Source organism: Salvelinus alpinus, chromosome 34 (assembly GCF_045679555.1).
Source record: "Salvelinus alpinus chromosome 34, SLU_Salpinus.1, whole genome shotgun sequence".
Taxonomy (NCBI): Eukaryota; Metazoa; Chordata; class Actinopteri; order Salmoniformes; family Salmonidae; genus Salvelinus; species Salvelinus alpinus.
Genome location: NC_092119.1, coordinates 6,076,248 through 6,088,747, shown reverse-complemented (window position 1 = coordinate 6,088,747; position 12,500 = coordinate 6,076,248). Strand labels below are relative to the sequence as shown.

The 12,500-nt window shown below is 50.7% G+C and overlaps 1 protein-coding gene across 1 annotated transcript in view; it reads right to left on the bottom strand.

The window, feature by feature from the left end:
* The window catches only part of gfra4a (GDNF family receptor alpha 4a), a 432,301-nt gene that overhangs the window by 66,335 nt on the left and 353,466 nt on the right, over positions 1 to 12,500 (bottom strand). The gene's annotated exons all lie outside the window — the stretch shown is intronic.

The following is a 12,500-nucleotide window of genomic DNA, read 5'->3' as shown; positions in this document are numbered from 1 at the left end:
GGTCACAACAAGGTGTTAAAACTACTCTGGTCCCCGGGGTCACAACAAGGTGTTAAAACTACTCTGGTCCCCGGGGTCACAACAAGGTGTTAAAACTACTCTGGTCCCTGAGGTCACAACAAGGTGTTAAAACTACTCTGTTCCCCGGGGTTACAACAAGGTGTTAAAACTACTCTGGTCCCCGGGGTCACAACAAGATGTTAAAACTACTCTGGTACCCGGGGTCACAACAAGGTGCTAAAACTACTCTGGTCCCCGGGGTCACAACAAGGTCTTAAAACTACTCTGGTCCCCGAGGTTACAACAAGGTGCTAAAACTACTCTGGTCCCCGGGGTCACAACAAGGTGCTAAAACTACTCTGGTCCCCGGGGTCACAACAAGATGTTAAAACTACTCTGGTCCCTGAGGTCACAACAAGGTGTTAAAACTACTCTGTTCCCCGGGGTTACAACAAGGTGTTAAAACTACTCTGGTCCCCGGGGTCACAACAAGATGTTAAAACTACTCTGGTACCCGGGGTCACAACAAGGTGCTAAAACTACTCTGGTCCCCGGGGTCACAACAAGGTCTTAAAACTACTCTGGTCCCCGAGGTTACAACAAGGTGCTAAAACTACTCTGGTCCCCGGGGTCACAACAAGGTGCTAAAACTACTCTGGTCCCCGGGGTCACAACAAGATGTTAAAACTACTCTGGTCCCCGGGGTTACAACAAGGTGTTAAAACTACTCTGGTCCCCGGGGTCACAACAAGGTGCTAAAACTACTCTGGTCCCCGGGGTCACAACAAGGTGTTAAAACTACTCTGGTCCCCGGGGTTACAACAAGGTGTTAAAACTACTCTGGTCCCCGGGGTTACAACAAGGTGTTAAAACTACTCTGGTCCCCGGGGTCACAACAAGGTGTTAAAACTACTCTGGTCCCCGGGGTCACAACAAGGTGCTAAAACTACTCTGGTCCCCAGGTTCACAACAAGGTGTTAAAACTACTCTGGTCCCCGGGGTCACAACAAGGTGCTAAAACTACTCTGGTCCCCGGGGTCACAACAAGGTGTTAAAACTACTCTGGTCCCCGAGGTTACAACAAGGTGCTAAAACTACTCTGGTCCCCGAGGTCACAACAAGGTGTTAAAACTACTCTGGTCCCCGGGGTCACAACAAGGTGTTAAAACTACTCTGGTCCCCGAGGTCACAACAAGGTGTTAAAACTACTCTGGTCCCCGGGGTCACAACAAGGTGTTAAAACTACTCTGGTCCCCGGGGTCACAACAAGGTGTTAAAACTACTCTGGTCCCCGGGGTCACAACAAGATGCTAAAACTACTCTGGTCCCCGAGGTCACAACAAGGTCTTAAAACTACTCTGGTCCCCGAGGTCACAACAAGGTGTTAAAACTACTCTGGTCCCCGAGGTCACAACAAGGTGCTAAAACTACTCTGGTCCCCGGGGTCACAACAAGGTGTTAAAACTACTCTGGTCCCCGGGGTCACAACAAGGTGTTAAAACTACTCTGGTCCCCGGGGTCACAACAAGGTGCTAAAACTACTCTGGTCCCCGGGGTCACAACAAGGAGCTAAAACTACTCTGGTCCCCGAGGTCACAACAAGGTGTTAAAACTACTCTGGTCCCCGGGGTCACAACAAGGTGTTAAAACTACTCTGGTCCCCGGGGTCACAACAAGGTGTTAAAACTACTCTGGTCCCCGGGGTCACAACAAGGTGTTAAAACTACTCTGGTCCCCGGGGTCACAACAAGGTGTTAAAACTACTCTGGTCCCCGGGGTCACAACAAGGTGCTAAAACTACTCTGGTCCCCGGGGTCACAACAAGGTGTTACAACTACTCTGGTCCCCGGGGTCACAACAAGGTGTTAAAACTACTCTGGTCCCCGAGGTTACAACAAGGTGCTAAAACTACTCTGGTCCCCGGGGTCACAACAAGGTGTTAAAACTACTCTGGTCCCCGAGGTCACAACAAGGTGTTAAAACTACTCTGGTCCCCGGGGTCACAACAAGGTGCTAAAACTACTCTGGTCCCCGAGGTTACAACAAGGTGCTAAAACTACTCTGGTCCCCGAGGTCACAACAAGGTGTTAAAACTACTCTGGTCCCCGAGGTCACAACAAGGTGTTAAAACTACTCTGGTCCCCGGGGTCACAACAAGGTGTTAAAACTACTCTGGTCCCCGGGGTCACAACAAGGTGTTAAAACTACTCTGGTCCCCGGGGTCACAACAAGGTGTTAAAACTACTCTGGTCCCCGGGGTCACAACAAGGTGTTAAAACTACTCTGGTCCCCGGGGTCACAACAAGGTGCTAAAACTACTCTGGTCCCCGGGGTCACAACAAGGTGTTAAAACTACTCTGGTCCCCGGGGTCACAACAAGGTGTTAAAACTACTCTGGTCCCCGAGGTTACAACAAGGTGTTAAAACTACTCTGGTCCCCGGGGTCACAACAAGGTGTTAAAACTACTCTGGTCCCCGAGGTCACAACAAGGTGCTAAAACTACTCTGGTCCCCGAGGTCACAACAAGGTGTTAAAACTACTCTGGTCCCCGAGGTCACAACAAGGTGTTAAAACTACTCTGGTCCCCGGGGTCACAACAAGGTGCTAAAACTACTCTGGTCCCCGGGGTCACAACAATGTGTTAAAACTACTCTGGTCCCCGGGGTCACAACAAGGTGTTAAAACTACTCTGGTCCCCGGGGTCACAACAAGGTGCTAAAACTACTCTGGTCCCCGGGGTCACAACAAGGTGTTAAAACTACTCTGGTCCCGAGGTCACAACAAGGTGTTAAAACTACTCTGGTCCCCGAGGTCACAACAAGGTGTTAAAACTACTCTGGTCCCCGAGGTCACAACAAGGTGTTAAAACTACTCTGGTCCCCGGGGTCACAACAAGGTGCTAAAACTACTCTGGTCCCCGGGGTCACAACAAGGTGCTAAAACTACTCTGGTACCCGGGGTCACAACAAGGTGCTAAAACTACTCTGGTCCCCGGGGTCACAACAAGGTGCTAAAACTACTCTGGTCCCCGGGGTCACAACAAGGTGTTAAAACTACTCTGGTCCCCGAGGTCACAACAAGGTGTTAAAACTACTCTGGTCCCCGGGGTCACAACAAGGTGTTAAAACTACTCTGGTCCCCGGGGTCACAACAAGGTGTTAAAACTACTCTGGTCCCCGGGGTCACAACAAGGTGCTAAAACTACTCTGGTCCCCGGGGTCACAACAAGGTGTTAAAACTACTCTGGTCCCGAGGTCACAACAAGGTGTTAAAACTACTCTGGTCCCCGAGGTCACAACAAGGTGTTAAAACTACTCTGGTCCCCGAGGTTACAACAAGGTGTTAAAACTACTCTGGTCCCCGGGGTCACAACAAGATGTTAAAACTACTCTGGTCCCCGAGGTCACAACAAGGTGTTAAAACTACTCTGGTCCCCGGGGTCACATCAAGGTGTTAAAACTACTCTGGTCCCCGGGGTCACAACAAGGTGTTAAAACTACTCTGGTCCCCGAGGTCACAACAAGGTGTTAAAACTACTCTGGTCCCTGAGGTCACAACAAGGTGTTAAAACTACTCTGGTCCCCGGGGTCACAACAAGGTGTTAAAACTACTCTGGTCCCCGGGGTCACAACAAGGTGCTAAAACTACTCTGGTCCCCGGGGTCACAACAAGGTGCTAAAACTACTCTGGTCCCCGAGGTCACAACAAGGTGCTAAAACTACTCTGGTCCCCGAGGTTACAACAAGGTGCTAAAACTACTCTGGTCCCCGAGGTCACAACAAGGTGCTAAAACTACTCTGGTCCCCGGGGTCACAACAAGGTGTTAAAACTACTCTGGTCCCCGGGGTCACAACAAGGTGTTAAAACTACTCTGGTCCCCGGGGTCACAACAAGGTGCTAAAACTACTCTGGTCCCCGGGGTCACAACAAGGAGCTAAAACTACTCTGGTCCCCGAGGTCACAACAAGGTGTTAAAACTACTCTGGTCCCCGGGGTCACAACAAGGTGTTAAAACTACTCTGGTCCCCGGGGTCACAACAAGGTGTTAAAACTACTCTGGTCCCCGGGGTCACAACAAGGTGTTAAAACTACTCTGGTCCCCGGGGTCACAACAAGGTGCTAAAACTACTCTGGTCCCCGGGGTCACAACAAGGTGTTAAAACTACTCTGGTCCCCGGGGTCACAACAAGGTGTTAAAACTACTCTGGTCCCCGAGGTTACAACAAGGTGCTAAAACTACTCTGGTCCCCGGGGTCACAACAAGGTGTTAAAACTACTCTGGTCCCCGAGGTCACAACAAGGTGTTAAAACTACTCTGGTCCCCGGGGTCACAACAAGGTGCTAAAACTACTCTGGTCCCCGGGGTCACAACAAGGTGTTAAAACTACTCTGGTCCCCGGGGTCACAACAAGGTGCTAAAACTACTCTGGTCCCCGGGGTCACAACAAGATGCTAAAACTACTCTGGTCCCCGAGGTCACAACAAGGTGTTAAAACTACTCTGGTCCCCGAGGTCACAACAAGGTGTTAAAACTACTCTGGTCCCCGGGGTCACAACAAGGTGCTAAAACTACTCTGGTCCCCGGGGTCACAACAAGGTGTTAAAACTACTCTGGTCCCCGGGGTCACAACAAGGTGCTAAAACTACTCTGGTCCCCGAGGTTACAACAAGGTGCTAAAACTACTCTGGTCCCCGGGGTCACAACAAGGTGTTAAAACTACTCTGGTCCCCGAGGTCACAACAAGGTGCTAAAACTACTCTGGTCCCCGAGGTCAAAACAAGGTGTTAAAACTACTCTGGTCCCCGGGGTCACAACAAGGTGTTAAAACTACTCTGGTCCCCGGGGTCACAACAAGGTGTTAAAACTACTCTGGTCCCCGGGGTCACAACAAGATGCTAAAACTACTCTGGTCCCCGAGGTCACAACAAGGTCTTAAAACTACTCTGGTCCCCGAGGTCACAACAAGGTGTTAAAACTACTCTGGTCCCCGAGGTTACAACAAGGTGCTAAAACTACTCTGGTCCCCGGGGTCACAACAAGGTGTTAAAACTACTCTGGTCCCCGGGGTCACAACAAGGTGTTAAAACTACTCTGGTCCCCGGGGTCACAACAAGGTGTTAAAACTACTCTGGTCCCCGAGGTCACAACAAGGTGCTAAAACTACTCTGGTCCCCGGGGTCACAACAAGGTGTTAAAACTACTCTGGTCCCCGGGGTCACAACAAGGTGCTAAAACTACTCTGGTCCCCGGGGTCACAACAAGGTGTTAAAACTACTCTGGTCCCCGAGGTCACAACAAGGTGTTAAAACTACTCTGGTCCCCGGGGTCACAACAAGGTGTTAAAACTACTCTGGTCCCCGGGGTCACAACAAGGTGCTAAAACTACTCTGGTCCCCGAGGTCACAACAAGGTGTTAAAACTACTCTGGTCCCCGGGGTCACAACAAGGTGTTAAAACTACTCTGGTCCCCGGGGTCACAACAAGGTGCTAAAACTACTCTGGTCCCCGGGGTCACAACAAGGTGTTAAAACTACTCTGGTCCCCGGGGTCACAACAAGGTGCTAAAACTACTCTGGTCCCCAGGTTCACAACAAGGTGTTAAAACTACTCTGGTCCCCGGGGTCACAACAAGGTGCTAAAACTACTCTGGTCCCCGGGGTCACAACAAGGTGTTAAAACTACTCTGGTCCCCGAGGTTACAACAAGGTGCTAAAACTACTCTGGTCCCCGAGGTCACAACAAGGTGTTAAAACTACTCTGGTCCCCGGGGTCACAACAAGGTGTTAAAACTACTCTGGTCCCCGAGGTCACAACAAGGTGTTAAAACTACTCTGGTCCCCGGGGTCACAACAAGGTGTTAAAACTACTCTGGTCCCCGGGGTCACAACAAGGTGTTAAAACTACTCTGGTCCCCGGGGTCACAACAAGATGCTAAAACTACTCTGGTCCCCGAGGTCACAACAAGGTCTTAAAACTACTCTGGTCCCCGAGGTCACAACAAGGTGTTAAAACTACTCTGGTCCCCGAGGTCACAACAAGGTGCTAAAACTACTCTGGTCCCCGGGGTCACAACAAGGTGTTAAAACTACTCTGGTCCCCGGGGTCACAACAAGGTGTTAAAACTACTCTGGTCCCCGGGGTCACAACAAGGTGCTAAAACTACTCTGGTCCCCGGGGTCACAACAAGGAGCTAAAACTACTCTGGTCCCCGAGGTCACAACAAGGTGTTAAAACTACTCTGGTCCCCGGGGTCACAACAAGGTGTTAAAACTACTCTGGTCCCCGGGGTCACAACAAGGTGTTAAAACTACTCTGGTCCCCGGGGTCACAACAAGGTGTTAAAACTACTCTGGTCCCCGGGGTCACAACAAGGTGTTAAAACTACTCTGGTCCCCGGGGTCACAACAAGGTGCTAAAACTACTCTGGTCCCCGGGGTCACAACAAGGTGTTACAACTACTCTGGTCCCCGGGGTCACAACAAGGTGTTAAAACTACTCTGGTCCCCGAGGTTACAACAAGGTGCTAAAACTACTCTGGTCCCCGGGGTCACAACAAGGTGTTAAAACTACTCTGGTCCCCGAGGTCACAACAAGGTGTTAAAACTACTCTGGTCCCCGGGGTCACAACAAGGTGCTAAAACTACTCTGGTCCCCGAGGTTACAACAAGGTGCTAAAACTACTCTGGTCCCCGAGGTCACAACAAGGTGTTAAAACTACTCTGGTCCCCGAGGTCACAACAAGGTGTTAAAACTACTCTGGTCCCCGGGGTCACAACAAGGTGTTAAAACTACTCTGGTCCCCGGGGTCACAACAAGGTGTTAAAACTACTCTGGTCCCCGGGGTCACAACAAGGTGTTAAAACTACTCTGGTCCCCGGGGTCACAACAAGGTGTTAAAACTACTCTGGTCCCCGGGGTCACAACAAGGTGCTAAAACTACTCTGGTCCCCGGGGTCGCAACAAGGTGTTAAAACTACTCTGGTCCCCGGGGTCACAACAAGGTGTTAAAACTACTCTGGTCCCCGAGGTTACAACAAGGTGTTAAAACTACTCTGGTCCCCGGGGTCACAACAAGGTGTTAAAACTACTCTGGTCCCCGAGGTCACAACAAGGTGCTAAAACTACTCTGGTCCCCGAGGTCACAACAAGGTGTTAAAACTACTCTGGTCCCCGAGGTCACAACAAGGTGTTAAAACTACTCTGGTCCCCGGGGTCACAACAAGGTGCTAAAACTACTCTGGTCCCCGGGGTCACAACAATGTGTTAAAACTACTCTGGTCCCCGGGGTCACAACAAGGTGTTAAAACTACTCTGGTCCCCGGGGTCACTACAAGGTGCTAAAACTACTCTGGTCCCCGGGGTCACAACAAGGTGTTAAAACTACTCTGGTCCCGAGGTCACAACAAGGTGTTAAAACTACTCTGGTCCCCGAGGTCACAACAAGGTGTTAAAACTACTCTGGTCCCCGAGGTCACAACAAGGTGTTAAAACTACTCTGGTCCCCGGGGTCACAACAAGGTGCTAAAACTACTCTGGTCCCCGGGGTCACAACAAGGTGCTAAAACTACTCTGGTACCCGGGGTCACAACAAGGTGCTAAAACTACTCTGGTCCCCGGGGTCACAACAAGGTGCTAAAACTACTCTGGTCCCCGGGGTCACAACAAGGTGTTAAAACTACTCTGGTCCCCGAGGACACAACAAGGTGTTAAAACTACTCTGGTCCCCGGGGTCACAACAAGGTGTTAAAACTACTCTGGTCCCCGGGGTCACAACAAGGTGTTAAAACTACTCTGGTCCCCGGGGTCACAACAAGGTGCTAAAACTACTCTGGTCCCCGGGGTCACAACAAGGTGTTAAAACTACTCTGGTCCCGAGGTCACAACAAGGTGTTAAAACTACTCTGGTCCCCGAGGTCACAACAAGGTGTTAAAACTACTCTGGTCCCCGAGGTTACAACAAGGTGTTAAAACTACTCTGGTCCCCTGGGTCACAACAAGATGTTAAAACTACTCTGGTCCCCGAGGTCACAACAAGGTGTTAAAACTACTCTGGTCCCCGGGGTCACAACAAGGTGTTAAAACTACTCTGGTCCCCGGGGTCACAACAAGGTGTTAAAACTACTCTGGTCCCCGAGGTCACAACAAGGTGTTAAAACTACTCTGGTCCCTGAGGTCACAACAAGGTGTTAAAACTACTCTGGTCCCCGGGGTCACAACAAGGTGTTAAAACTACTCTGGTCCCCGGGGTCACAACAAGGTGCTAAAACTACTCTGGTCCCCGGGGTCACAACAAGGTGCTAAAACTACTCTGGTCCCCGAGGTCACAACAAGGTGCTAAAACTACTCTGGTCCCCGAGGTTACAACAAGGTGCTAAAACTACTCTGGTCCCCGAGGTCACAACAAGGTGCTAAAACTACTCTGGTCCCCGGGGTCACAACAAGGTGTTAAAACTACTCTGGTCCCCGGGGTCACAACAAGGTGTTAAAACTACTCTGGTCCCCGGGGTCACAACAAGGTGCTAAAACTACTCTGGTCCCCGGGGTCACAACAAGGAGCTAAAACTACTCTGGTCCCCGAGGTCACAACAAGGTGTTAAAACTACTCTGGTCCCCGGGGTCACAACAAGGTGTTAAAACTACTCTGGTCCCCGGGGTCACAACAAGGTGTTAAAACTACTCTGGTCCCCGGGGTCACAACAAGGTGTTAAAACTACTCTGGTCCCCGGGGTCACAACAAGGTGCTAAAACTACTCTGGTCCCCGGGGTCACAACAAGGTGTTAAAACTACTCTGGTCCCCGGGGTCACAACAAGGTGTTAAAACTACTCTGGTCCCCGAGGTTACAACAAGGTGCTAAAACTACTCTGGTCCCCGGGGTCACAACAAGGTGTTAAAACTACTCTGGTCCCCGAGGTCACAACAAGGTGTTAAAACTACTCTGGTCCCCGGGGTCACAACAAGGTGCTAAAACTACTCTGGTCCCCGGGGTCACAACAAGGTGTTAAAACTACTCTGGTCCCCGGGGTCACAACAAGGTGCTAAAACTACTCTGGTCCCCGGGGTCACAACAAGATGCTAAAACTACTCTGGTCCCCGAGGTCACAACAAGGTGTTAAAACTACTCTGGTCCCCGAGGTCACAACAAGGTGTTAAAACTACTCTGGTCCCCGGGGTCACAACAAGGTGCTAAAACTACTCTGGTCCCCGGGGTCACAACAAGGTGTTAAAACTACTCTGGTCCCCGGGGTCACAACAAGGTGCTAAAACTACTCTGGTCCCCGAGGTTACAACAAGGTGCTAAAACTACTCTGGTCCCCGGGGTCACAACAAGGTGTTAAAACTACTCTGGTCCCCGAGGTCACAACAAGGTGCTAAAACTACTCTGGTCCCCGAGGTCACAACAAGGTGTTAAAACTACTCTGGTCCCCGGGGTCACAACAAGGTGTTAAAACTACTCTGGTCCTCGGGGTCACAACAAGGTGTTAAAACTACTCTGGTCCCCGGGGTCACAACAAGATGCTAAAACTACTCTGGTCCCCGAGGTCACAACAAGGTCTTAAAACTACTCTGGTCCCCGAGGTCACAACAAGGTGTTAAAACTACTCTGGTCCCCGAGGTTACAACAAGGTGCTAAAACTACTCTGGTCCCCGGGGTCACAACAAGGTGTTAAAACTACTCTGGTCCCCGGGGTCACAACAAGGTGTTAAAACTACTCTGGTCCCCGGGGTCACAACAAGGTGTTAAAACTACTCTGGTCCCCGAGGTCACAACAAGGTGCTAAAACTACTCTGGTCCCCGGGGTCACAACAAGGTGTTAAAACTACTCTGGTCCCCGGGGTCACAACAAGGTGCTAAAACTACTCTGGTCCCCGGGGTCACAACAAGGTGTTAAAACTACTCTGGTCCCCGAGGTCACAACAAGGTGTTAAAACTACTCTGGTCCCCGGGGTCACAACAAGGTGTTAAAACTACTCTGGTCCCCGGGGTCACAACAAGGTGCTAAAACTACTCTGGTCCCCGAGGTCACAACAAGGTGTTAAAACTACTCTGGTCCCCGGGGTCACAACAAGGTGTTAAAACTACTCTGGTCCCCGGGGTCACAACAAGGTGCTAAAACTACTCTGGTCCCCGGGGTCACAACAAGGTGTTAAAACTACTCTGGTCCCGAGGTCACAACAAGGTGTTAAAACTACTCTGGTCCCCGAGGTCACAACAAGGTGTTAAAACTACTCTGGTCCCCGGGGTCACAACAAGGTGTTAAAACTACTCTGGTCCCCGGGGTTACAACAAGGTGTTAAAACTACTCTGGTACCCGGGGTTACAACAAGGTGTTAAAACTACTCTGGTCCCCGAGGTCACAACAAGGTGTTAAAACTACTCTGGTCCCCGGGGTTACAACAAGGTGTTAAAACTACTCTGGTCCCCGGGGTCACAACAAGGTGTTAAAACTACTCTGGTCCCCGGGGTCACAACAAGGTGTTAAAACTACTCTGGTCCCCGGGGTCACAACAAGGTGTTAAAACTACTCTGGTCCCCGAGGTTACAACAAGGTGCTAAAACTACTCTGGTACCCGGGGTCACAACAAGGTGTTAAAACTACTCTGGTCCCCGGGGTCACAACAAGGTGTTAAAACTACTCTGGTACCCGGGGTCACAACAAGGTGCTAAAACTACTCTGGTCCCCGGGGTCACAACAAGGTGTTAAAACTACTCTGGTCCCGAGGTCACAACAAGGTGTTAAAACTACTCTGGTCCCCGAGGTCACAACAAGGTGTTAAAACTACTCTGGTCCCCGGGGTCACAACAAGGTGTTAAAACTACTCTGGTCCCCGGGGTTACAACAAGGTGTTAAAACTACTCTGGTCCCCGGGGTCACAACAAGGTGTTAAAACTACTCTGGTCCCCGGGGTCACAACAAGGTGTTAAAACTACTCTGGTCCCCGGGGTCACAACAAGGTGTTAAAACTACTCTGGTCCCCGGGGTCACAACAAGGTGTTAAAACTACTCTGGTCCCCGAGGTTACAACAAGGTGCTAAAACTACTCTGGTACCCGGGGTCACAACAAGGTGTTAAAACTACTCTGGTCCCCGGGGTCACAACAAGGTGTTAAAACTACTCTGGTCCCCGGGGTCACAACAAGGTGCTAAAACTACTCTGGTCCCCGGGGTCACAACAAGGTGTTAAAACTACTCTGGTCCCCGAGGTCACAACAAGGTGTTAAAACTACTCTGGTCCCCGGGGTCACAACAAGGTGTTAAAACTACTCTGGTCCCCGGGGTTACAACAAGGTGTTAAAACTACTCTGGTCCCCGGGGATACAACAAGGTGTTAAAACTACTCTGGTTCCCGGGGTCACAACAAGGTGTTAAAACTACTCTGGTCCCCGGGGTCACAACAAGGTGTTAAAACTACTCTGGTCCCCGAGGTTACAACAAGGTGCTAAAACTACTCTGGTACCCGGGGTCACAACAAGGTGTTAAAACTACTCTGGTCCCCGGGGTCACAACAAGGTGTTAAAACTACTCTGGTCCCCGGGGTCACAACAAGGTGCTAAAACTACTCTGGTCCCCGGGGTCACAACAAGGTGTTAAAACTACTCTGGTCCCCGGGGTTACAACAAGGTGTTAAAACTACTCTGGTCCCGGGGTCACAACAAGGTGCTAAAACTACTCTGGTCCCCGAGGTCACAACAAGGTGTTAAAACTACTCTGGTCCCCGGGGTCACAACAAGGTGTTAAAACTACTCTGGTCCCCGGGGTCACAACAAGATGCTAAAACTACTCTGGTCCCCGAGGTCACAACAAGGTCTTAAAACTACTCTGGTCCCCGAGGTCACAACAAGGTGTTAAAACTACTCTGGTCCCCGAGGTTACAACAAGGTGCTAAAACTACTCTGGTCCCCGGGGTCACAACAAGGTGTTAAAACTACTCTGGTCCCCGGGGTCACAACAAGGTGTTAAAACTACTCTGGTCCCCGGGGTCACAACAAGGTGTTAAAACTACTCTGGTCCCCGAGGTCACAACAAGGTGCTAAAACTACTCTGGTCCCCGGGGTCACAACAAGGTGTTAAAACTACTCTGGTCCCCGGGGTCACAACAAGGTGCTAAAACTACTCTGGTCCCCGGGGTCACAACAAGGTGTTAAAACTACTCTGGTCCCCGAGGTCACAACAAGGTGCTAAAACTACTCTGGTCCCCGGGGTCACAACAAGGTGCTAAAACTACTCTGGTCCCCGGGGTCACAACAAGGTGTTAAAACTACTCTGGTCCCGAGGTCACAACAAGGTGTTAAAACTACTCTGGTCCCCGAGGTCACAACAAGGTGTTAAAACTACTCTGGTCCCCGGGGTCACAACAAGGTGTTAAAACTACTCTGGTCCCCGGGGTCACAACAAGGTGTTAAAACTACTCTGGTACCCGGGGTTACAACAAGGTGTTAAAACTACTCTGGTCCCCGAGGTCACAACAAGGTGTTAAAACTACTCTGGTCCCCGGGG